The sequence below is a fragment of the Cavia porcellus genome, unplaced genomic scaffold (assembly GCF_034190915.1).
Source record: "Cavia porcellus strain 051 isolate PalLab524CR breed Dunkin Hartley unplaced genomic scaffold, mCavPor4.1 scaffold_26, whole genome shotgun sequence".
NCBI classification, from domain to species: Eukaryota; Metazoa; Chordata; class Mammalia; order Rodentia; family Caviidae; genus Cavia; species Cavia porcellus.
In genome coordinates, this window is record NW_026947509.1 from 39,422,952 (window position 1) to 39,450,543 (window position 27,592).

The following is a 27,592-nucleotide window of genomic DNA, read 5'->3' on the forward strand; positions in this document are numbered from 1 at the left end:
TTATTTGGGGACTGCATCGCTTCATTTTCATCAGAATTCCCTGTTCTGCTAAAGCATCATCTACTCTCTCCTTTACTTACAGATGACTACCACCCCTCAGATTCTCACTGAGTAAGTGACAATGACTTCCCTAACACTGCCACATTCTTAAATCGGTAAATGGAGTGTACCCTAAGAAATTCCACAGAACATAGTGACTTTGTTGCACTGGCATATTCATTGTAGCCCACCATCTCTTGACCTTCTGCATCCCTGTTCATTATGGACATGGTATTTCTACCATTTCTTCATCATTTGGTGCAAGCTTTGATTTTCCCCAAGCTTCTGAGAGCCAACAGAGGAGCATATTTGCATTGATTCCCCACATTTTTGCCAAGGTATAACTGTATAAAAGACCATGCCCCCATATTAATAAACACCTCTTTGCATTCTGATTCCCTACCCACTGTGACAACCTAATGCCCTCAGCATCTAGGCCCATACATAGGTTCCTGGTTCCCAGTTTTATATGCTAATCTATGTCCTGCAAATCCTTCAGAAAATAATGTTTTTGCTAATTTAGCAGGATTCGTTGGAACACACTGATCAAGTTTATCTTGAAATAACTCTAATTATTACTCTGGTACTCAGAAGAAGTGGAGAAAGATCCTTAATACAAGGGAGCTTCTACTGTGACCTCAGGTGGGTAGAGAATAGAAGGCTCAGGCCATTTATGCAGACACACTGGGTTAGGAGTGTCATAAGATTTCAAGATACTGGTATCATCCATTTAGGTGGCTCCATTCTTATTTTGGAATCCAGGCTGCTCCAACTGTGATCTTGATTTTGACAATAGCACACTGGCTAAGTAAGACAGTTCAACTTTCTCTGGAGTACCAGTATTCTTGTATTCTTGGTGGATTTTCTAACCTCCCGCTGCAAAACATAACTGTTTTTACATGTTGCCAAATAAGCTCTCTGATTTCCATATTTAGCCTTAATTGTTGATTAATTAACATTAGTGCTTCTTTGTCTCTGTCCAAGGTGTTAATAATATTCTCTTTCTATTCTCTTGATCATTGACATGTCCCCAAAACCTCTATAATTTATGAGATACTACAGTAGCCACCAATAAGCCATCTCCCCCAACATCCCATTCCAGGTCATCTCCAGGGACACTTTTAGTAATTATTCTGGTATAGTACATTACAAGTGACCAGTGAACCAATCCACATCATCATTTGGCCAGGATAACTCAGTTCCAGTTTTCTGGTTTTGAATTTACCCCAGGACAATTCCTACGATCAAACACCTAATTCTGTCTTCTCTAAAACATAGACTCAATGATGAATGTCTGCATGAAGTCTGCAGGGAAGTGTTGGTAGCAATAACATCTATAAAAGAATAAGAAATAACCACTGATCAGAGGTTGAAATTGAATACAATGCTTTCGGAAAAAAAAAATTGCTGCAGCAATTGGTACTCTAGCTAGGATGACCTTTCAGACTTGTCGGAGAATGAGGCAAAGCTCCAGGTCTGTGCAACCTACATTAACCTGGTCATGGATGTGGACTTCCTCCGAGGAAGAGGTATAACCTTTGTGAAAGAAGCCCACTGAATCTGCAACTCCCCACAGGCAGTGGTTTATGATTTGGGAGCAGCCACAGCATCTATTTCATTTGTGTACACACACAGTCACTGAAGGAGGGCCACTGATTTGACAAAAACATTTGGTTTTTGTGTTTCTTACAGCAAGAAACATAATTGCATATTGAACTTTAGTTGACTTTGGTTTACTGTCCTGTGGAGAATGCTACATTGTATTTATTTTCTTCTTCCCCCCTATTATCTTTGTTATTCTCACATAATTACTATTTTAGATTTATCTCTGAGTCCCATTAGTATTCAAATTCATCTGTATTTTTAACAGAATTAAAATAAATACATGGGTTACTTTAGAAGACTTAAGTTCCTCTTTTCCAAAATTCTTGGTTGGATGAATTTTCCATTCTCTTCATTATTCTGTATCCTTTTCATCCCCCACACTTCTCTCATTTGTCACTCTTGATTTTTTTTTCCTGTTTTAGATAGTTTCTGTTTTAATCAATTCATGCTGCCATAACAAAGTATTCTAAATGGGTGATTTATTAACAGTAGAAATTTATTTGTCAGCACTAGGGAGGCTGGATGTCTAAGACCGGGTGCCAACATGTTTAATTCCAAGGGGAGATCTTTTTGATTTGCAGACTCAGGACTTCTTAGTTGATGCAGAAAGAGGGTTGAGAACTCTGTCCACTCATGAACGACAACTTTTTCATGTTCTAATTCACTCCCAAAGGCTCACTTCTTAGTATCTGCATATTGTGGGCCAGTATTTGAGCAAAAGAATTTTTTTTTTTTAAAGAGATTAAAAGAAAACAAAACCAGGAAAAAAAAAAAAAAAAAAAAAAAACAATAGAGAGCCGGGATTTTGCTCAGTGACATAAGAGCCTGCCTTGCAAGCACAAGGTCATGAGTTCAATCCCCCGAACCCAAACAAACAAACAAACAAAAATACCAATAGAAACAATATAGAATTGCAAAACAAGCTGATAGGAAATTAACAACACTCACTATATCGCATAATGTTATCTTCAAGACAGTTGCTCAGACACAAAAGAATTTTTTTTATTTAAAGAGAAAAAAAACAGTAAAAGGGTACAAATAATAACAGAATTTCAAAAAAATATGTACAGTAAGATTCACTAGTTAATAAATTACATATTGTCATCCTAGAAATAGTTGTTCAAATTACAAAATTAAAGCATACAAAGCATACAAAGTGGACATTCAGTGAGATTGCAAACAGTTCTGTTCAATGATCCAACAAAAACTTAGTAATATGGTTTTCTATCTTACACACTTAAATATACATGCAGTTATATCCTTTAGAGCACTTTCTTTTCATCTCTTTTTTACAATAACAATTACACATTTTGGGTTTTTTTTACTCCCACAGTTCATACAAGAATTTTTAAAGGATGAGAATATTCCATCCACTGCATACAAGCCTAAACTTACATTTTGGTACTGAAAAGAGTTTCCAAATTTGTTTTAACTGCTGTAGGGATAGGCATTATCTTTTTAAATTGAAATTTTAATTTGTTATAAATTAGTAAGCTGGTTTTGAATAGACCAAGAATTGTTCACATTTTCTAGGAAGAAAAATTCATTTATAATCATGAGGTTTCATCTTGAGAAATGTATCAACACTGAATTCTATGTAAAATTTTCACCATGCACACTGTTTAGAGTCTCCTAAGTTCTAACTACATTTACATTTAATTTTGTTATTCTTACTCTCACTATAATATTAAAAATTACTTTTTAAAGATGTTTTATTTAAAAAATTATTTTCAAATCTTGCAATTGAATTTTTAAAATTTCTTATGATTCCTTTAATATATGGTTAATATTGAAATTTAATTATGTTAATTTTCTTCTTGTTTAACAATGAAATTCAATAATTCTCCACAGAGTAGCTTAATATTCAGCTTTGAGATGTAGTTTTGTCATTTACATTATTTTTAGTCAGAAAAGACCATGTTTAATTTCCAAATAGATGAGGTTTTAAATGCCTTGAACTTTCCAATGTAATATAAATTTTATCATATTCTGTTCAAAGTTTTGTAAAGTTTCTAAGCTTTAAAATGGTTTGAAATGTCTGATAAAAAAAACAGCTCCATCTATTTTAAAGTATTATCTGGACATCAAATTAGATTATATAGTATCTGGTTCAAGGTAAACATTCATGACGTAAAATATACATATTTTTATTAGATTCTATGTCCATTTTTTTCTATGTAGCCCATCAAAGAGAAAGATATCTTCAGGTATTTTTGTTTCCCTTCTATTTATATTATGTATTTTATGCTAAGGCATAACTATTGATTTTCTATTGAGACTGGTTTTAGTAGTTGAATGGATGTGTATTGTTTTTTAAAATTTAAGTTTTAATTTGTCAAGTTACTATGCCTTGATTTTGAGGTGAGTCAAATATTTACAATTAGCATGCAGTCTTTTGGTTTTATTGGACTTTTTTAAAACTTGTCATCCACCAACTACATGTTTCCTACGTATTCATTATGCACTCTTTTAACAACCTTACAGTGCTATAATTTTTAAGTGTTTTTTGATACAACTAAGGAATTTCTTTTTGTTTTATGTTTATCACAAAATAATGTCTTTAAACTAAGATTTAGCTAATATTTACTATGACTGGTATGTTTATTATTGTTACCATCAACTTTTTAATGATTTCTAGATTATTCTATGCCATTTTATTTCCTTTCGTTATTCTCAATATAGAAATTTTCAAATATCAAAAAATAAGTTTTATTTTTTAATGGAGGCTCTTAAGAAATATTTTCCTCAATTAATATAGTTAGGTTTTTCAAATTAGACATTAATGATGAGCAGAAAAAAATGACCGACATTTAATTAACTCTGTACAGGGAGAACACAAATAATTGACAAGTTTTCAGCTCCTTCCAGCTTCTTCATATTGAACATTTGCCCTGCAAATTCAAAAAAAGTTGCAAATGTTAAACACTAAAATTTTAAATAACATTTGTCCTGAAGATAACAGATTTCTTGATGGAAAGTTTTCTTAGTAGCAATGGGTCATGTGCAAGAAAAACTGTTATTTTATGGTTTTTTGCAAAAGACAAAAGTAAAGTTTCCATATAAAAAAAGTCTCTAATTTGCAAAGGTAACATAAAGTATGCTGGTGGTTCTGTTTAGTAAAGTATTATATGTTTATTATGATTTTTGATTACATCTTCCTTCAAGAATTATCCCCAAGATTTAGCCAAAGTGCCAAATTTTCACTAAAAACAATATAAATAAAATGTGAACAAGGGAGCCAGGAAGCAGCGCCCTCCTGTGCAAGGCCAGGGACAGAGCGAGATGGGAGAAAATCAGGTGGAGAAGACCTCCCTGCGTGTCAGTCAATGCTGGGCAGGGAGAGATGCTTGTACTGTTTGATTGACTTTGCATACCTAAAGCCAATAGTCTGAGCATTTATTTAGAGGATAACAGTATGCAATACAGTAACTATGATGGATTTCCTAGTGTCTTGTTTTTGAAGCCCAGTATCAGTCTCATTGTTTTGTTTTGTTTCATTTTATTGTTTTATGAAATTATTCTACTGAAATTATTAATTTCAGTAGAAATTATGGCGGTGGCCTAACAAGGCAGAAGACCAAAGCAGCAATGCCTACAATTTCCTGCTTCTTCCCCAGCTCCTGTTTGTGCATGAAGAAAATTCTAATCGGCTGCTCACTTGTGTCAGCAATGCCCGCCCGAAGCGCCACCCCAATTGCAAATTATATGTATGTCCCATGCCCCACGTTTCCAGCAGAGAAAGCCAGGCCCCAGTGGTCATGGAATTCTCTCCAGGACCTTAGAATAAAGGCTATTTTTTACTTTACATTTTCCCTTTTACCGTGCCGAAAACTCGATTGTTTTATTTCTTGTAAAAATTTTTAAAAAGACAAAGAAGATTTCACTTCCAGCAGAGATTAACGGAAAATCAATAGTTTTCGGACACTTGAGCAACTAGCAGTTCCTGTTGGTAATTTCTTCAAGAGGAGAACTAACTAAGTGATCCTGAGACTGGGGTGATACTGTGATCACCCCAGACTGTTGCCTCCAGTGTTTATAAGCTGGAGCACACAAAACAACCAAAACGAAACAAAGAGAACCAGAGAATCTCTGATTTTAGCAACTTGCCTTGAAAAATTGGGGACAGGTCCCCAAAAAAGGGAGCAGTATATACAAAAGCAGAGAACTGTACACAACAACTGTTCCAGAGCTTTGAAAAGGATGTCCTTTAGCTTCCGCACAATGTTGATCAACACATGCATTAAAAGAGGCAAAAGTAAGAACTAATAGGTCCAGGAAAGCAGCTGAATTTGATCACCTGTGAAACTCCACTGCAAGAAGTACTTCAAGCAGAAGGAAAATGACACCAGCACTCAGATCTTGGCTTCAAAATATCCTCCAATCTCATTTCTGAGGGAAAAAGTTGAATTGGGAAACAAAAGTACAGGATGAACCATGAACATCTTGTAGTATATGGAAATCAGAAAAGCACTCCAAAAACAAAAGGATAGAGGAATTTCATAGGAAAAGAGGAATGAATCTTAAAAACTTCTGTAACGACAAAATTGGAATGATTTGTGCAACAAAATAAAGTAGCACTCAATTATAATCCAGAGTATGAAACAATTCACCCAAGTTCATATTGATATAAATAATTAAATGAGTAAATGAACAAAAGGCAAGTCTCTTTATAGAGGAACTGCAGGTGATATAAATTTTATATAGTTTGAAAGCTGTCTTGTGAGCTCCCATATATTATATAAGAAACTTTGAGTCACTCAGTTCCCCAAGATTAGAAAAGATGATGCCAGTTCCCTGAGGAGATCAGATGATATGTGGATTTGCCAGGTTCTTTAATTACCCATGCTTAATAAAGCCAAGAGAAAAACAAAAATTATCATTGCAACCCTTGAGCAGCATCTCTGAAAGGAGAGCTCACCTGAACCTGTGTGTCTCAGGAAATAAAATAGAAGAGTAGAAATAATGGCAGTGTTATATAACCACACAACCCTCTGCTGTTTCTTTCTTCAGTTAACCCTAGTGCTTTGCAATGGTCTTCCTGGTAAGAGCAACCTTCAAAACCAGCTCCACAAGACCCTATTGCAGCAGACCACAAGGGTGTCTAAGGGAGTGGCACCAAATCAATACACAGTGGACACGCAAAGTCCTCCAAGAAAGAAGGAAATCTATGAAAACCACCAACAAGGGTTTCTTAACATTTCCTACTTTTACAGAAGACTCTTCAGAGAGTCATTGTTACAACTACTGCAAAGAACAGCCTTCATGGCCATGAGAACTTGATGTTGAACACGGAATCAGTAAGCTCTGTACCTTTCCTGGTGACTGTTAGCAGTAAGAATTTGCCTAGAGGCACTGGACCAGCCACATGAGTCTGTGTAAAGCACACAGTGTGACATTGCCTGCTGACATCCTTCCATAGCACTTCAAAGGCACCTTCAACACCATCTGGCCTCAGCCAAAAGTCAGAAGGTTCTCCCCACCCAGAGTAACCACCTTGCCACAAATTTATTGCTTTATCTTAACAATTAACAGCAAAAACCAGAGATCATCATAATTTTATCATAATTTCATTGACTTGAAATCAAATGCCTCTATAAATCAAGGGTTTAAAAGCTAAGAGCTTGATGGAGAAATTAAAGAAAATGACAAGTCTGAGGCTTTACATTTCTAGTCTAAGTCACAGAGTAGAGGATTCTGGTGTTTCTGTAACTTTCCTGAAGGAATCCCTCATTACTTGATTCTACAACCTAAGACTCAGGAAAACTAACATCTGACCATCTGGATAAAATACAATAAAAGCTGAAGTCACAACCTTGACACGGTGCCGCATGTAAAATTAGGGCATGCACAAAAGTGAGCGTGATACAATAATAGTTGTGATGTTTGGGTGTATTTTAATTGTTCTTATGGCCCTAATTTTTTCTAGATTTCTATTTTCAGCAAATATAGCTTTTCTTCCCTCTCTTGTATGAAATTAGCAGAACCCACCCACCTACATGAAAGTCATATAATGACCATGCCTGCGTAAAGGCCTTGCAGGCTTATGTTGACCCCTTACTGCCTTTTTTAGTGTTTCCAGACTCATACATATTCTTAAATTCTGGCAGTTTCCAGGAGACTCACCACAAACTCTGACCTAAAAAAGCATACTGCGCATAGCAAAACACTAATATAATTCTTCCAATAAGCATTTGTACATCCTTGGACAATATGTGTGTAAAAGGCTACTAAGAATGAGAAAAACAAATTTAAAAATCAAGTTAAATCATGTATGGGTACACATGACATATGATGACTGTGATCATTATGTATTCCTAAAATGTACCAATAAACTTAATTTAAAAAAAAAAAAAAAGGTATTAGACCTAGGAGAAAGGACTACTGTTGGTCTGAGCCGAATTTATTGCAATAAGTGTGAAAACTAACCAGAGATTACGCCTGTTGAGTGCTCATTCAGAGTTGTAACTTTAAGAATTTGTCTGGCTGGTAAACTGAAGCCTGAATCAAGCATCCTCCACCAAATAAATATGAGACACAGAGCTATCTTAATGTGTTATATATAAGGAATCTGAGAAATTAGGAAGTAAGAACCATCAGGTGAATTTCTCATGAACCATTGCTTACCCAAATCTCAAGTTCCCTAAGAGGTTCAGAAGGAACTTCCTTAAGAAAGGGCTTTGGAAATTCAGTAGTAGAGAGAACACTAGTGTATTGAAAATTCTGCAGTGACAATTATGAGCAGGCCAGAAATTAGAACAGGAAATGCCACTTTCGAAAGGACCTCACCTAATTCAACAGAGATGACGCAAGCCCAGTGAGACAGAAATCAAATAGCACATTTCCCCGTTTTTATAAACCTAAATTGGTGCTTAAATTTCAAGGTATCAAATGTGCATTGTGACAGAGCTAGCAGAAAAATGAATATTGGCAAAAACCAGGTGGTGTGAATTTTGTAGGCTTGCACTCAAAATATTTTAGCACACAGAAGTTTCTGGACATGGTTAACTAATCACAAAATCACTAAGATTTAAATAGATGTTCAGCCCACTTGAATGTTATTTTGTTATGCATAAACAAAGTATTCTAGATCTCATGTTCTTCTGACACTCATAGTCCCAATAGAGATGTGACTAGGAAAAGACCCAAAGAAATGATCAGAGACAGAGCCTCTTGAATAAAGAAGATAAGTCCCTTGACTATTTTTTTGTCTTTTTCTAACAAAAAACTGCATATTCGTACTACAGCCAAACCCAGCAAAATGAAAAAGTGAAAATTCAGATACTACATCTTGCTGAATTTTCCAGGACCCCAGTGGTCTCAAACATGCTAGTCTATCCCCATGAAAGTACAATTAAATCGGGGCACAGTTCGTAGATTCGAAGCAGGGCAAGCAGTAGAATGCAACCTTTTTGGGTGAGCTCCTTCTTGAATTTACTCAGGAGCCACCTGAAGTTTGAAAGTGGTGCCTGGAGCAGATAGCTAGAACAGCTCTGCATCCCGGCTAGACTCTGCACAGCTGCTTTGACATTGGGTTCACACATCACAGCTGATCCCATACACATTAGTACTGAAATGACTACATCATATGGAAATGGTCCACAAAAATTCTAAGAGACCCTAGTAAAACATAGGAATTTAAATATAAACTATGCCCCTCACCAGGTAATTCGTAACATTTGAGCAGTAAAGCTGGGTTTGATATTGTGTCTTTGTAGAAGTCAAAGACTTGACTCAGACACCTCAGGTTACTCATGCTGAAGTCATTTGATTCACACTGCTATAAATTTGGATATAAACAGCAGCATTCCATCATGAAGTGGATATATTACTAAAATGCCAGGCACAATAGGGTACTCAGTTTGGCTTCATTCAGGAGAGTGAAGGGGACTAGTAAAGGTACCGATTTCATCTCTTAGTAGGTTTCTCATGTATTACAGGTGCTGGGCCTGTGAAAAATTATAGCAGACTTTGATAAAATCAGCTTAGTATTGGCAAAAAAAACACCCCACAAAACTCCAGATGTGAGATCAGTGAAACAGAAGATGCAGATGCAACTCCAAACACACTTAGCCATCTTATTTTTGATCAAGGGGTCAAACATGTTCACTAGAAGAAAGATAGTTTCTTTAATAAATAGTGCTGGAAAAATTGGCTTTCCACAGGCTAAAGACAAAAACCAGACCCATATCTATCACCATGTACTAAAGTCAAAGTGGATAAAGGACCTAAATATTAAAACAGAAACTATATCTACTGGAAGAGACAATTAGGTAGAAATCTTGAAGACATTGTTGTAGGCAGAGACTTTATCAATAAAACCCAGACTGCATTAGAAATACTAAAAACAATCAAAATATTGGATCTCACTTTAAAACTTTTGCACAACACAGGAAATTACCAACAGAGTGAACAAACAATCCACAGAGTAGGAAAAACTTAAAACCAGTTGTCCCTCATACAAAGGATTTATATCTAGAACATAAAAGAAATCAAACAAATCAGGCTCTCCAAATTCAAAGACCCAATCCAAAAATGGGCATCTGAGAAAAATACACACTTCTCAGATAAAGAAATACAGATGATAAATAAATATATGGAAAAGTATTCAACATCATTGGTCATTTGAGAGATGCAGTTTAAAACAACATTGAGATTCTCACTCCATGAAGAATGGCTTTCAACAAGAAATCAATCAATAACAAATGCTGGAGTGGCTGTGGGGAAAAAATAACCCTTCTCCACTGTTAATGAAAGTGCAGACTGATGCAAATATTGTGGAAATCAGTGTGAAGATTCCTCAGAATACTAGGATTAGAGGCCCCATGTGACCCAGCTGCTCCTCTTCTGGGTATCTGCCCAGAGGAATTAAAAACATCATACCACAGTGATACATGTTCACCTATGTTTATAGCAACACAATTAATAAAATTTAAATCTTGGAAACACCTAAATACCCATCAACTGAGGAATGGATTTTTAAAATGTGTGTGTGTGTGTGTGTTTTTTTTAATATAACGGAATACTACTCAGCCAAAAAAGCATAAATTTGAGATCTTTATAGGTAAATGGATGCAACTAGAGGCCATGCTCATAAGTGAAATAAATCAGTCAGATGTGTAAACATCATATAGTCTCACTATTATGAGAAGATGAATGAGTAATAGGATCCAAAATTTACAATAGATATTGTGAATCAGGAAGAAATTGTTCAAGAGAAAAGAGAAACACCCATGGGATTAAGGGGAAATAAAAGAAAGGAAAAGGTATATATATATATATATATATATATAGTGGTTAAGATAATTACATGGCCAGTTTCTCTTAGTTCATTGAAAAGAAAGGTTCTAATATTTGGACAATATTTTATGTCTGTATCTTGTACTCAGAGTAACTACTTTGAAAATAATATAAAATATGATAATTATTCTTCTATTATCTTGTTTTGAAAATCTGTTTTTTTTCTGTAAAATAAAAAAAGAAAAATGTAGCAGAAATTACTAAGGTTTTGAAATAAGCAAAACACTATTCCTTTTGAGATTAAATTTTTATTGTATTATTAAGTATGAATTTTATTTCTGCAGTAACAAAGATACAATATGCTTAATAAAAAACTGTCATTTAAATTTTAAAAACCAGGTAGAAAGAATTTCGAGGGTTCTGTAAGCTTACATGAATAAGAAGTTCAGACTTCAATGGCAACTGCTCCTACTGCACTGACACTTCTCCATGAGCTGAGGCCATGAACATGCAGTGCCAGTGTGTGTGTGTGTGTGTGTGTGTGTGTGTGTGTGTGTGTGTATTCTGAAGGGGATACTGGGAGATGATATAACATCCCTTCCATTGTGGCAGGGACATAAATTATTTTCACTGGAACAGACACTCACTTAAATACGTATTTACCTTCCTGGCCATAGAGCTTCTACCTGTGTCACCGCTGTGGACATAATGGATTTATGTGGTCAGTGCACTGTTACTTCCAGTCAAAGAATTCCTTACATAAAGATGAGTTATGGCAATGAGCTCATGGCCCTAGAATTCACTGGTGTTACCACAGACCCTATCAACCCAAAGCAGTGTTCCTGAAGAAACAGGCCACAATTTATTAGAGATTCACTTACGTATTGGTCAGCTTTCCCTTCTATGGAACCCAATAACTGAAATCACAATTTAAAGGTGGGGGAGTTTAATTTGGCTCACAGTCTCAGGGGATTTGGTTCATAATCAGTAAGCTCCAAGGCCAAAATATCGGGAGGAGGATGTGGTAGAGGAAAAATGCTTAGTTCATGGTGGCTGGAAAGAGCAAAGGAACAGAGCCAAAGAGGAAGGACAAAGAGAAAACATGTGACCCACTCTGTAACCCACTCAGACACACTCAGACACACTCAGACTTGTGCTTTTCTAATCCTCTCACTGGCTTCCCCTGTTATCAAGTTGACACGATTAAGTTTAACCATAATATTCCACTTCTAGTCAACTTGACACTCAAACAAATCTTAACTGTACTTCAACTTGAAATAAATACAAGTTAATAATTTCTCATCTCATTTCACTACTATAACTGCCTACAAAAGTGAATAAAATAATCCCTTGCCAAACATCTCAGCTGTCACAGTACTATCCTAAAATCCTAGTTAAATTCTCTCCTGAGACTCAAAACAAATTCTCAGCTGGGAACCTCAGAAAAAATTTTTTTTAAATTTATATGATACAATAACATAGGGCAGTATTTCATTCCAAAAGGAAGGACTACTGGTATAAAAAAGTAGTGGACTAGCCGGAGGTTTAGTTCAGTGGCTTAAATGCCTGCCTGGCAGGCGTGAGGTTGTGAGTTTGACCCCCAATACTAAAAAAAAGGAAAAAGGAAAGTACTAGACCAAAGCAACACACCCTTCAGGGCAGATAAAGCCCTGTAGTTCCATAACTAAAGTATAGAATACATGGTAGGGTTTAGAGGCCCCATCCCTTTGGCTTTGCTGGTTGTAGCACACATGGGCTCACTTCCAGGATGGCTCTACTCACCAGCAGTTTTCCTTGGGAGATATTACACAGCCCTAGCATTTTCAGCTTTCTGAGTTCTTCAATGAACCTTTGTCTTCATCTCCACAGCTTCACACACTGCCTTCTTAAAGGCCCCTTGCCTAACCTTCTTGACCTTCCTTTGAAAATTGGAAGGATGCTTTGCTGACTTCATAACTCCTGAATTCTGCATTCCAGTAAAACCAGCATCACATGAACAATGCCAAGATATGCTGTCAGCTGAGGCAGTAGCTAGGCTCCTTTGGAACATGGTTGCAGCAGCCTGAGTGCCTGGGTGACTGAGTAGAGTGAAATGAATCTTGGAAAATCAATTCCCTAGCAGACTTTTCTCAAAGTACAGTTACAGGAATTATCAAATGAAACACTGGCAACTTTATACCCTTGAACCTGTGATGGATGGGGCTTGCTGATTTCTGGATTGCATGCAAGGCCTTTTTCTTTTTTCTTTTTTTTCTTTTTTTTATTTTCCTCATGAACAGTACCTGCTAGCATCTAATGATGCTAATCTCTTCAGCAACCACATGTCTTTTGACCACAACTTTTATCTGGTTCTTTTTTGGTCAAAATTAAGCTCTTCAAATTTTCTGCTCTGCTTTTTGCTTCTATTTCTTGCTATCAATAGTCTGAATGTTCCTTTTGCCTTGAAATTTCTTCTGCCATATAAATTATTCAATTGTCCTTAACTCAGTCTCACACCATCTCAGGTCATGTGCCAAATGTAGACAAAATTTTACCCAGGTATAGCATAGATGCCCTCTAGTTAAACTGCCAAAGGAGTCCTTGTTCTAAACTGAAACATTCTGAACCTGGCCTTCCCTATTCACATTCCTATCAGCATTCCAGTCTTCCAAGCTCCAACCAATTTCACCCGCAGGCTCTTCTCACAACATTCTCTGCTCCTATAGCAAGCATCTCCAAATCTTCTTCAACTCCTCCCACAAACCTGTTCTAATAGCTTCTAAATTACATGATCAGTTACAGTCACAGAAAATGCTCCAGTACCAAGTACCAATTTTCCATATTAATCAGCTGTTCTGTCACTGAGACACAAAATCTGACACCCACAATTTAAAGTAAAAGAGGTTTGATTTGGTTCATGGTTTCAGGAGATTCTATGATATTGCCACCTTGTATACAGCCTACTATGGACTGAATCCTCTAAAACTAGAAGCCAAATTAAATCTCTCCTTTAAATTGTGTCAGGTATTGTGTCTCAGAAAAATGGGAAAGTATTATGCCAGAATGAAGAAAACACCTTATAAACCTTGAGATGTTTCTATATATACTATGTATACTCTCTGAAACCATTGCCAATATATTTATTGCTTTTGTATGGCCAGAACACATGAGTCCAGCAATCTAGGGTTGGAGATGAGAATGAGTCTGCTGTTATTCCCAATAATCTGGTAGCCTTATGTTTGCTTCTTATTACCATGGCCTTAGGATCTGCTTATTTAGAAACTTTGTTTTTAGAAAAATGGTTCATATTAAGTATTCCACAGCACTGGGAACAGAAAGTTCTTAGCACTAAATCACAGGTAACAAGGGAAGCTACTATACTGGCTGGAGGACTGTTCCTTATCATCAATAGTAAGAAACTGAATAGGAATGAATGTATGCATGGAACCCAGAGAGTCTCAGGGATACCTTTCAGTACTCACATGAACACTGGTAAAAGTTAACAGAGAATTATAGGCACTTGATATAACAAAGTAACTGACATAGAAGCTTTAAAACAAAGAGATCAGGCACTCTACCATACAAATATTCATGACCAATTTGCTAGCTGAAGGCATGATGAAAAAAAAGAAGCGTGGTGTAAGAAAGAAATTATAAATACTATGGTCATGTGGCAAGTTGCAGCAGTAAGGACTGTACTGTTATATATACACTTTCCTTCTATCTATTAATCTAATTTAGTATTACACTTGCAGATATATGATGTGCATGAATAAATAAAAAGAGAAATGAACATCACCAGAATGTATAATTTTATGTGTCCGTTTTGGAAAAAGTTTGAGCATATCTTAATTTTATGCAGGATTATTTATTGTGTTAGTGGGTATACAATGTTTTACTTTTATTCATTTTGAAATTAAATACAAGTGATGTATTGGCAGTCATCTACACTGAATTTTCTGTTGGCGACTCACCATGAACAATCATCTCCCTCCAGTATCCTGAGATGTAAAAGAAAAGAACTTAACTACATTTTCCAGAATTCCTTTTTTATATTGTTCTGGGTTAGGGTTTAGCTGAGACATATGCTCAGGCGAGATTCAAAAACATTCAAAGAAAGAAGATCTTTTATTATTTCAGGGCACTTGCAGCAAGCCGTATGCGTGGCCATAACATTTACAGTGATTTCAGTATGAGCTTTTCCTTTTATAAATTAAAAAATACATTATAAGCAAAATATATATAACAAAATTCATCAACCTGACCATTCTTAAATTAGCTCTGTGCCATTAAGTTCATTTACATTGTTATACAACCACCAGCTGTCTCCTAAATGTTTCAGTCTCTCAAACTCAAACACCATACTCATTAAACAATACCATCCCTTGCCCTTGAAAACTTCTATTCTGCTTTCTCTCTATAGTAATTTGATGATACTAGGTAATTCCTAAAAGAAAAACTATGTGGTATTTTTCTTGTAATGTCTGGTTTAACTTAATATAATAGCTTCAAAATTTACCCATGTTGTAACATGTGTCAAAATTCCATCTCTTGAGTAACTCACTCATGTGTGCTCCACTTTGATTATCCCTTCATCTTTTAACGGATGTTTGGATTAGTTTTACTTTGGTAGTTATAAATAATGCTGCTATGCACATGTATGTACAAAACTGTTTGGGTCCCCAGCTTCAATGTTTTCAGAGTATTCATGAAACCCTGAATACTACTTCCTTCAGGACATCTGGTGCTGACATTTTTCCTGCTCATTTTCCCAGCTCCACCATCTTACTTCTATGGAATGGATTTTGTTTTCCTCAACTGTAGATCTGCTCTTCATATTTTATCTTTCATCTTGCTCATTTTTTTTTACTGCAGCGATTCTGACCTTCATATCCATTTTATCAACTAGGCTGCCTCCTACCCCAGACCCTTAGAACCTATTCCTGTGGGTGCTTGGGTTACTTTTAACCTACCCCTTTACTCACTAGTTAAACTGTCTTTCAAACTCCAGCTTTTGTCACTTTCTCAGGAATGCATTTCCATCTCCAATACCTTTGGGCACTATGTGTGATGCCCTAGAATATTAAATCGTTTCCTAACTTTAAACTTCCATGTGTCCTTATTTAACATCCTAGTATGTTCCAGATTCCAATTTCCAGATGATCAGACATCTTCTCATTTTGTACTCCTGGAATCAAATTATTATTTCAAACAGCGATAGTCACTTTTTAGGACAGTTAAAGCACCATAAATGTCAACAGAATCTTGTGGTGAATTTTTGGTCTGGAAGAGATACGGGAGAGAGGTAAAACCAAGTTACTGGAGTTGTGGTTTAACTTCACACCTGTAAGTGGGCTTCAGTGCAGAGAGCGTATGTCCCTGTTCTGTCCATAGAAAGACAGCTGATTCTGGTTGGAAAGATGACATTGCCTCTTTGGATGAGATTCGGAGATTTGGATTATATTTTAGTCCTCCGTAAGGGACAAGAGTCCTGGTATGTCGTTCTAAACTTTTAAGGCATTAGAAGCACCCAAGCCAGTGGCAAGACTTAAAGAACTGGAGCAACACTTTCCTCCTAGGAACAGTGTAGCTAAGGGTGACAGGTCAGGTGATTGTATTATTTTCTCACAGTGTTATACTCAAATCACATTCCTCAGAGATTCAGACAGAATAAAAACCAGCGCCAAAAAAGGAGAAAAAACTCTAGACATATGGTAGTAGAATATAAATTAAGGTTTGTTTTTATAAGCCAGTAATTGCTTCTATTTGTCTTATGCACACCAAAGATAATTCCCCCAGTATGTCAGTTTCCAACTTGAAATTCTAAGTAAGAATAAATAAAAATGTAATAATCAGCTTCTAGCTGAATCATGTAAATAATCATATGTAGAAAACTAGATACCTATATATGCCTACTCAATCCTAAATATTGTGTTTTCACAAACTCTAAATTCTAAAAGTTATATTCTTAAGCTGAGAAGAGATTAATTAAATAGGATCATAATTTTACCAGACTAATCAGGAAAAAAGTCCTATCCATTTAATATCAGACTCACAATAGAACATAATTAGAACTCCTCAACTACTAGTTTTACCTCTTCTGATTCACCCGAATTTCTAAAGTGACTAATGCATTGATGACAGTGACAGAAATTCCAAATAATGAATTTAGTCACCATCTCATGAAGTCTTGGTCAAGGAAAACAAGCTCTAATGATACCACAAGTGCTTGATAATTGAACTCCAACTGGAGGCAGTTCAAAGCTACCAAAAGGTTGCCTATTCAGTGTCGTTTTCATTACTCAGTTTAAGTTGGAAACAAGACAATGTATCCCACTAATAGGGGACTAAGAATACAGCTTGGGGGAAAAAGGTGACTTGATGTAGTTCTCAGTACTAACAGAGTAGGAAGTGACAAACATGAGATAAATACAAGAGGCCACAACTACTGAGAAAGAGAGATCAGAGTCCTGCAGGAACTCAGCAAATTGCACTGTCATGCCTTGAAGGAAAACCAGAAGGGTGGAGGCAGGAGGTTGGAAGATCAAGCAAGTGCAATCACAGTGCAATTGTAGAGAGCCCAGGGAAAGGCAGGCTGAAATTACATTCTGTGCATTAGCAGCAGCAATGAAAGGACCCAGATTCAGTGCCAGTGGTCTCTTTTACCTTTCACTCTGGAACAAGCCACCCCATGGCAAGCCCCACCTGTAGTTACAAGTAATGACAACCCAGATCAGGCAGCAGAACAAAGAATGTGCACACAAGAGGCAGACCTAAGTCTCTGGCCAGGAAACACTTTTTTGTGATAAAGAGCTTCCCTCTGTCATTAGCCTCAAGGTCCACATTCACTATCCCGGCCAACAAGAAGACCCTGTTATACTGGTACCTCTGGTGCCCTTCTGAGAACTCAAAACCTTCCTGGAGTGAGTCCAAGACTAGCCCACTGCTTATATAGAGCCCTTTTCTAATTTCATAGTCTGGTGTAGCTCTACCCTATTAGTACAGAATTTCCAGGGAAATCATACGAAATCGTATTGCAGCATGTACCTGACATGAAAGCTGGTTTTATGTGACATCAAAAATGAGGAAGAAATTACAACCTCATCAGCAGGCTAGACATTTGGATTCTAGAATAGAAAATAAGTAAGTTTTTGGAATTACATGCAGGCTGCCTGACTGATAGATTCTTTTTCACTGCTGTACACTGTAGTAGTCTAAATGTGAGCTGAAACCAAAGCATAAAAATTTGCTTTCAGAAAAAGAATATTCTGAAAAATCTCTAAATATTTAATTTTGTGTTTTAGATGGTCAAGACCTGAACTCTACAGTAAGAGAAATAAAAACGTTTTTGTGCTTCCACTGGGCTTCTAACGGCTTGTATTTGCCAACTTTCCTTGGAATAGTATTGGTTATGATAGATGGCTGTGCAATGCTAAACACATAGCTTGCTCCTGGACTGACTGTTCCTTTGCCCTTCCAAGCCAAACTAGCTCAGAAAACATAAGAGCAGAAATCAGAGAAGTATGTACAAGTCTGGAGACAATCACAGATGCCATCAAAAGTGAGATGATGCCATGATGTCGAGTCAAGATTACATACACACACCTTAATGCACCTTTTATGTCAAAGTGGATCAAAAGCTTTCATTTGTTGAAATTATTCTCACTAGTGTACTACCAAACTTCAAAGTTCATATTAACTATGTTACTTCACCCACAGCAGGAACACTCCATAAACCCTATTAAACTGATAACATTTGAAATCATCAAACAATTTTGTAATTCACAATCCAAACTATGACTTTGTTCCAATTTATTTGTAGCTATGACTTTATATCAATTTGTTTGCGTCTATGGGGACTACTGAAGGATCTCCAAAGCTGTCAGTAAGTGAATATTGCAAAGTACATAGCCTGGGGCATGGCAACCCAAATAAGATTCTTCTACAACTGTTCCTGAGCACAACTGTGTACTCAATATTGAAATCAATTTAAGCAAATTTCCACGATAGCTGCTAAACCTTAACAAAGACTCTGTCATGGCTCATGCTTGTATCAAAGATCTAATCAAGAGAACCTTCAGTCTTCTTTATCCATGAGATATTTATTGTGTAGATTTAGCTATAGAAATGAACTTACATGATCTAAATGTAGTACTTAGAATGTATGATTTGAACAGAAAAACATTTAGAAAAATAAAAAGGTTTTCTCAAAGATAATTCTATCTTTAAGTTGAGTATTCTGTCAAGTTATATACAGAGCGGCAGACTTCTCTGAGATAGAGGAAAATTACACATTGTCCAAACAACATCAGCAGGGAATTCAGTCAGTGGACGGAAGTTTTTCAGACTCCAATGGCCTCTCATGCTATTTGGAAATCAGTAGAGCACTGGTTGCCGGGTGCAGCCGTGGTTGCTATGGGGATGGACTCCTGTAAGTATTCCATCTGCTACGAGAGAGACAGCTTGGAATTCCCTCACAGGTCTTAAGCAGCAATGAAGCAAACAAATGACTTGTTTGGTTGGGAAGGCTAGTCTGACCAAGCAGCAGTCATAGCAGACTTCAGGCATACATATGCCATGAATCTTGGGTCAAATCTTTAACTTCAAAATTAGTTGCAAAAATAATCCAAATTTCAATCAATTATTTTGAGTATACGCATGTTAACCAAGCACAAATTTGATGCAACTCTTTCATATTATATTTAGCAATACACTTAAATTCTTAATCCCATTTTCCACAGCAATCAATATTAGCTTCAAAAGAAAATTAAGAACCATTTTAACGGGCCCATTTTGAAGAATAAAACAAAAACAGACTTGCATGATGAGTCCATATGCAAGGTGGGAGGAAAGTCTGAAAAAAATTAATTGAAAGTTGTCACTCCTTACTAAACAGAAGATTGATAATAAAACTGGACAGGTGCTCATATTACTTTTATACTCGTACATCAATCCAAATTTACAGAAGGAAATAAGATCCAATGTGCCACATTTGAAAAAAAGTAAAAATAATTTCCTGTTCCTTAACCAAAAAGAAACCAAATATCCTAAAAGGAAATTGGACTGTTGGGCAATGATTTGGATAATATTAAATATTTGAAGATCTGATTGGGAGTGGGAACTACAGTGTGTTTTTCTAGCTTGTAAAAATAAAGTTTTACCTATTTACTTGATGCTGAAGTCTAACAGCTGAAAATTAACTTTTTTTTCATGTAATAGAAATTTAAAATCACGAGATCCAGCTAATGCACTTAGAATAGGGTATTGTTAAGATGGATCCTTGGAGAGTTTCCCATGGAAAGAAGACATGAGTTAAAGGGAAACTTTTAGGAGTTGCTTATTCAACAGCTTAACCATTCAATTATATCACTGTAGAAACTGTAATAGAGTTCTGTAAATGACATTTCCTTATGTGTACCCTACCATAACCGGACCTGAAGAAAATGACCTTGTGGGTGACCTTTCCTAGGAACAACACAAAAGAATGAGGAGGCATGGAGACCAGGGAGGATATTTGAAATATGACATTTTTGTTAAATCAGTGAAGAAAGGAGGGACAGAAGAGTATTAAATTTCTGTATGAAACTACAAAGACCTTTATACAGAAGTCACTTTCCTTGCACTGTCTTCTAGTGGCCTTTCTTTTTCTCCTTTTTTCCAAAGCTCTCTCAAGGATCCCATCTCTACATTCATGCTCACATCTTCTCCACCATGTAACTTCCATAAAATGTATAGTCCTCACTGTCCTCCCTTCCTGTTGGTGCATGCAAAGCCATCTGCCCCTCTTACCTGCAGGGTTGAACCTTTGATTATCTTGTACACAATGTACGATTAAAATGTTAAATACAGTAACATATTCTGAGGTAATTTCAGAATCATTTAAAGCATATTGTCCATACAGCTTTACATTTTACATTTTGCATTTTAATTTTTCATTCTCTGAAAATTTGCAATCAACTTTTGTTTTAATGGAGATTAACCCATTGAATGAGGGAGAAAATCAGGGGATAAAAGGCTCACAATAAACAGGGCCTGTTCTGAGGTGACTTCATCATTGGTTTGACAGTTTTACAAATCATGAAAAGGGAACTTAAAAGAGGAAAATATAGACCAATTAGAAAGTAAATGGGAAAGAATCCAATCTTTTGAAATTTCATTTTAAACAAATATGTGACCTTCTTCAAACATAAAAACAATAGCAAAGCACCTCAATAGAGATTTAAGAAACAGAAAAAGAAGGAAGAAAAGAATAAAAAGAAGAAAAGAAGAAAAAGAAAAAGAAGAAGGGGAGGAAGAGGAGGAGATGGAAGAAGAAGGGAGGAGGAGGAGGAGCTTGTAGCACAGCGAACACAGAAGTGGTGACTTGGATGAGTGGCACAGATGACTGAGGGTCAGATGGAGACCACGTTCCAGGCCAGTGGAAGGGTTTTTTTCTTGAGAAGGAAAACAGAGGAAACACCTAACCTAATTTATATTTTCAAAGGAACTTTAAAAATGACTAATCTACTGCACCCTAAACACACTTACGAAATGGATTATAGAAAAATACCAATTAGGTAATTATTTTATTGAAATAGATATGAAATATAAAATAGTAACAAATGTCACAAATTACTCACCTGTGAATGTTCTGAGTGAATCAATATTTTGGAAAAATTGGCACCTAGACCTTAATCATCAGCCAAAAGCAGACCACTTTAGGAATTCCGATGCTTCATGTATCTAACACAGTCATTCTCAGCAAGAACAAGGTCCTGAGCTCCCTAACAAAGAGAACAGCCATATCCAGAAAGAAGCTTGACAAGTTCCTCCAGGAGAACCCATGGCAACAGGAGAACTAACAGCACCAAATAAAAGCACTTCTCCTCTCTAGGTCTCCTTTATATGCTGCCAACAGTCCTCAGGTGGGCCATCCACGCTCAGCACCATGTTCATTCAGTTCAGCCGATATTACACATTTACCACCAGTTTTTAATACACTGCAATCCACCCCTGGTCAACTTGATAACCGTACACCATAGTCTCTAGGGGCAGATTTATGAAAAGTTAACGTATCTTGGGCTAGTCAGATTTACATTAGTACAATGATTACATATAAAGCTTATTGTACTCATTTTTGCACCAGAAGCCAAATATTCACAGGGTGACCAAAATTTAAGGTTAGAAACAATGCTTTGACTAATTAACCTGATTATAAACATATATCTAAAAATAACATTAAAATAATGAAAAGGGCTATTACAGTCACAGTCCTTGCTTCCCATTAAATTTTAACAAGGAAAGGCAAGACAAAAAAAATTTTAAAAAGCATTTCCTATAATTCAAATCTCTTCCCTTTAGAAGAAGGACTTCAATTCATTTTTCCATTGTCTTGTTCTTCTCAACAACCATGTTCTCTTTGCTTCATCCTTGCAACCCACAGTTCTACTGGAGCCTTCCATCTGGCCAAATGTTTTAAATCACTCTACTAGCTCTTTGTTCTTAATTTTCAACATAGTTCTGGCTATAAACTCTCAACAATAACTTTGCTGCTATGCCTATAGTAGAATGTGCTGACATTTTCCTGCTACCCAGGTAATATCTCTAAACACAAGCAAAGTGTAGACCAACTTGTAACCAAAACACAGTGTACTACTTGGGATCTGGAAGCTGATATAACCCTTCTCAATGGAAGCCTCCTGGGCTTCATCTTAACCTGCAGCATTTCCATCAGTACTCTGATTTTCCAGGCTCCAACCAGAATCTCCAATACATTTTGCAGCACACAGGGCCTGCCTCTTTGGCCAGTCTCTCAAAATCTTTCTAAATTAATTTCCAAGATTCTTAAGCCACATGGCTATGCAACATCACAGCAATGACCCCATTCCCTCGGTACTAATTTCTGTGTTGGTTAATTTCCTCTCATTGCTGAAATGAAATATCTGACATCCAAAATTAAGCAAGGAAAGGTTTATTTAGTTTAAAATTTGTGGAGTTTTCAGTCCATACTCAGCTTGCTCCAAGGCAAGGTGGCACGGCGGAGCAACATGGCAGCAGAAGACAGCAAAAGCAAATCAGCAAAGAGGAAGGAGCATGCAGAGAAGATTGTTTCTACCCTTTATATTGTAGTAAACCATACCCACTTGGGTATAGCACTGGAGTATACCCATAATCCCAGCATTGGACCATGAGTCGGTCACAAACTCTAGAAGCCTGCTCCTGTAACCACATGAGGCTTTGTGGGGCCATCCAGACACAAACTATAATAGCTCATAATGATGCGTGGGGTTTACTTTTTCTGTTAACATATTTTCATTGTTAATTATGAAAAAGAAACCAGAAATCTTTACAAAATCTTCAGTATTTTTGTAAAGCTACTAAGGAAATCTATTATGTGCAGATTGATGGTTTACTCAACTACAGTCCAGTTTTTCAAAGATAAAGTGTTCTAGATTTTCCAGTAAGCATTAGTTAGCACAACTATCATTACATAGCATAAATATTCATTAAAATTTCAAGTCAGGAGAGGAGGAGCTGGGCAGATCTGGGGTGCCCTCACTGGCCTCTCTGCGTGTCTGGAGGACTCTGGATTTCTGCGCCCAGACTGCTGGAGTTCCCTCAGGCTTCCAGGTGCAGTGAAGGAGAGAGGTGGGTTTAAGGCTTCCACATCAGCCTCCCCATTGCCGGCTTCATTTGGAGACCTGCTGAGCTCCCGATAGGTGGGCTGGCCCACACTACCAGCCTAGCCCAGCCTGTTTAGCTGCCGCGCCTGGCCACAGGTCTGCAGAGGAGGAGCTGGGCAGATCTGGGGTGCCCTCACTGGCCTCTCTGCGTGTCTGGAGGACTTTGGATTTCTGCGCCCAGACTGCTGGAGTTCCCTCAGGCTTCCAGGTGCAGTGAAGGAGAGAGGTGGGTTTGAGGCTTCCACATCAGCCTCCCCATTCCCGGCTTCACTTGGAGACCTGCTGAGCTCCCCATAGGTGGGCTGGCCCACACTACCAGCCTGGCCCAGCCTGTTTAGCTGCCGCGCCTGGCCACAGGTCTGCAGAGGAGGAGCTGGGCAGATCTGGGGTGCCCTCACTGGCCTCTCTGCGTGTCTGGAGGACTTTGGATTTCTGCGCCCAGACTGCTGGAGTTCCCTCAGGCTTCCAGGTGCAGTGAAGGAGAGAGGTGGGTTTGAGGCTTCCACATCAGCCTCCCCATTCCCGGCTTCACTTGGAGACCTGCTGAGCTCCCCATAGGTGGGCTGGCCCACACTACCAGCCTGGCCCAGCCTGTTTAGCTGCCGCGCCTGGCCATAGGTCTGCAGAGGAGGAGCTGGGCAGATCTGGGGTGCCCTCACTGGCCTCTCTGCGTGTCTGGAGGACTCTGGATTTCTGCGCCCAGACTGCTGGAGTTCCCTCAGGCTTCCAGGTGCAGTGAAGGAGAGAGGTGGGTTTGAGGCTTCCACATCAGCCTCCCCATTCCCGGCTTCATTTGGAGACCTGCTGAGCTTCCGATAGGTGGGCTGGCCCACACTACCAGCCTGGCCCAGCCTGTTTAGCTGCCGCGCCTGGCCATAGGTCTGCAGAGGAGGAGCTGGGCAGATCTGGGGTGCCCTCACTGGCCTCTCTGCGTGTCTGGAGGACTCTGGATTTCTGCGCCCAGACTGCTGGAGTTCCCTCAGGCTTCCAGGTGCAGTGAAGGAGAGAGGTGGGTTTGAGGCTTCCACATCAGCCTCCCCATTCCCGGCTTCATTTGGAGACCTGCTGAGCTCCCGATAGGTGGGCTGGCCCACACTACCAGCCTAGCCCAGCCTGTTTAGCTGCCGCGCCTGGCCATAGGTCTGCAGAGGAGGAGCTGGGCAGATCTGGGGTGCCCTCACTGGCCTCTCTGCGTGTCTGGAGGACTCTGGATTTCTGCGCCCAGACTGCTGGAGTTCCCTCAGGCTTCCAGGTGCAGTGAAGGAGAGAGGTGGGTTTGAGGCTTCCACATCAGCCTCCCCATTCCCGGCTTCATTTGGAGACCTGCTGAGCTTCCGATAGGTGGGCTGGCCCACACTACCAGCCTGGCCCAGCCTGTTTAGCTGCCGCGCCTGGCCATAGGTCTGCAGAGGAGGAGCTGGGCAGATCTGGGGTGCCCTCACTGGCCTCTCTGCGTGTCTGGAGGACTCTGGATTTCTGCGCCCAGACTGCTGGAGTTCCCTCAGGCTTCCAGGTGCAGTGAAGGAGAGAGGTGGGTTTGAGGCTTCCACATCAGCCTCCCCATTCCCGGCTTCATTTGGAGACCTGCTGAGCTCCCGATAGGTGGGCTGGCCCACACTACCAGCCTAGCCCAGCCTGTTTAGCTGCCGTGCCTGGCCATAGGTCTGCAGAGGAGGAGCTGGGCAGATCTGGGGTGCCCTCACTGGCCTCTCTGCGTGTCTGGAGAACTCTGGATTTCTGCGCCCAGACTGCTGGAGTTCCCTCAGGCTTCCAGGTGCAGTGAAGGAGAGAGGTGGGTTTGAGGCTTCCACATCAGCCTCCCCATTCCCGGCTTCATTTGGAGACCTGCTGAGCTCCCGATAGGTGGGCTGGCCCACACTACCAGCCTAGCCCAGCCTGTTTAGCTGCCGCGCCTGGCCATAGGTCTGCAGAGGAGGAGCTGGGCAGATCTGGGGTGCCCTCACTGGCCTCTCTGCATGTCTGGAGGACTCTGGATATCTCTGCAACCAGGGAGGGTCCACAGGTTCCTGAAGCACTGCGGCCTGTGGTGAGTACCCTAACCCGGCTGCGATTGAAGAACTGTGGAGCTTCCAAGGGGCAGGTGGGCGCACAGTGTCCCTGAGGCCCAGCTTGTCTGGAACTGTGGAGTTCTGAGCAGGCAGAGGAGGGCCACAGGATCTGTAGGCCTAATGGCTTGGAGTAGCGCGGCGCCAGAGTCCCAGTAGCTCCAAACATAGAAGGGGATTTTCAACAGATCCTGAGGAAGCTTTCAAATAACACTTGAAACACAGAAATATAGGAAAATGACAAAACGAAAGACCAAATTACAACCTCAAACCTCCAGCCCATCTCAAGAAACCCTAGGAGCGATGTATATAGAAGAAAATATATCCCATCCACCTCATATATCGGACACAATAGCCACTGAAATTGACAAGCAACTCCAGGAAGCTTTAAAGAAATTCAAACTCGAAATAATCTCCCAGATAAAAGAAGAAATGATAAAAGAAATGAAAGAGATTCTAAATATATCTAAAGAAAACACAGATAAAAAATTGGAGGAACTAAACAAAAAGATAGAATCCCTAGACGAGCAATATAAGAAACAAACAGAATACATAATGAAGATGCACAGAGATATACAGGAAATAAAAAACTCCACTGAAAGTTGTAAAAACCGCCTTAATGAAAGTGAAGATAGAATTTCAGACCTTGAAGACAGGATTGCAGCTAGTGAACAGAAAAGGAAAGATCTTTTGAAAATAACAAGGAACCAGGAAACAACAATTCAACAACTGCAAGACGATGCAAAGAAGAATAACATAAGAATGATAGGGATTAATGAAAGAGAGGGAGACAACATGAAGGATGTCAGGAGGATATTTAGAGAAGTAATAGCTGAAAATTTCCCAAGCATGAGATCAGAAACTGACATCAGGATCAGTGAAGCATATAGAACTCCAAACAGTCATAACCAAAATAAAACTACACCCAGACATATAATAGTCACCATCCCAGAAATCCAACACAAGAATAGATTATTAAAAGCTGTCAGAGAGAAAAGACAAATCACTTATAAAGGAAAACCTATCAGAATCACAGCAGACTTCTCAGCACAAACGATAAAGTCAAGAAGAGCATGGAGTGAAGTATTCCAGATCCTAAAGCAAGATGATTTCCAACCAAGACTGATATATCCTGCAAAACTATCATTCAAAATAGATGGTGCAATACGATACTTCCATGACAAAGAACAGCTGAAGAACTTCATGAACACCAAACCAACCCTGCAAAAAATATTGAAAGACAGTTTAGATACACAAAGGAAAAAACCACTAAGCAAAGCAAATAATTAAACAGAACCGAAAGATAAAGATGCAACAGCAGAGAGATAACATTCCTACAATTATCCAGCATTTAACAGTAATAACCATTAATGTAAATGGTCTCAATGCACCAATCAAAAGAAACAGACTAGCAGAATGGATCAAGAAACAAAATCCAACCATATGCTGTTTACAGGAAACCCATCTAACCCAGAAAGATACTCACAGACTGAAAGTCAAAGGATGGAAAACAATTCTTCATGCAGCAGGAATCCAAAAAAAGGCAGGAGTAGCCATTCTGTTTGCAGACAACGTGAACTTTAAACCAACAATGACCATAAAGGACAAAGAAGGTCACTACATACTCGTAAGGGGAAAACTCCAAGAGGAAGAGATAACTATCTTAAATATATACGCACCAAACTCCAGAGCACCCAGTTATATAAAACAATTATTAACAGAAATGAAAACTCAAATTATCAGTAACACAATTGTAACAGGAGACCTTAATACATCACTGACACCAAGGGACAGATCAACCAGACAGAAAATGAGCAAAGAAATAACAGAACTGAATCACACCTGTGAACAAATGGGTTTGATAGACATATACAGAATGTTCCACCCAACAACATCAGAATACACATTCTTCTCAGCAGTACATGGATCATTTTCTAAAATAGACCATATATTAGCTCACAGAACATATTTAAGCAAATGCAAAAGAGTTGAAATCATCCCTTG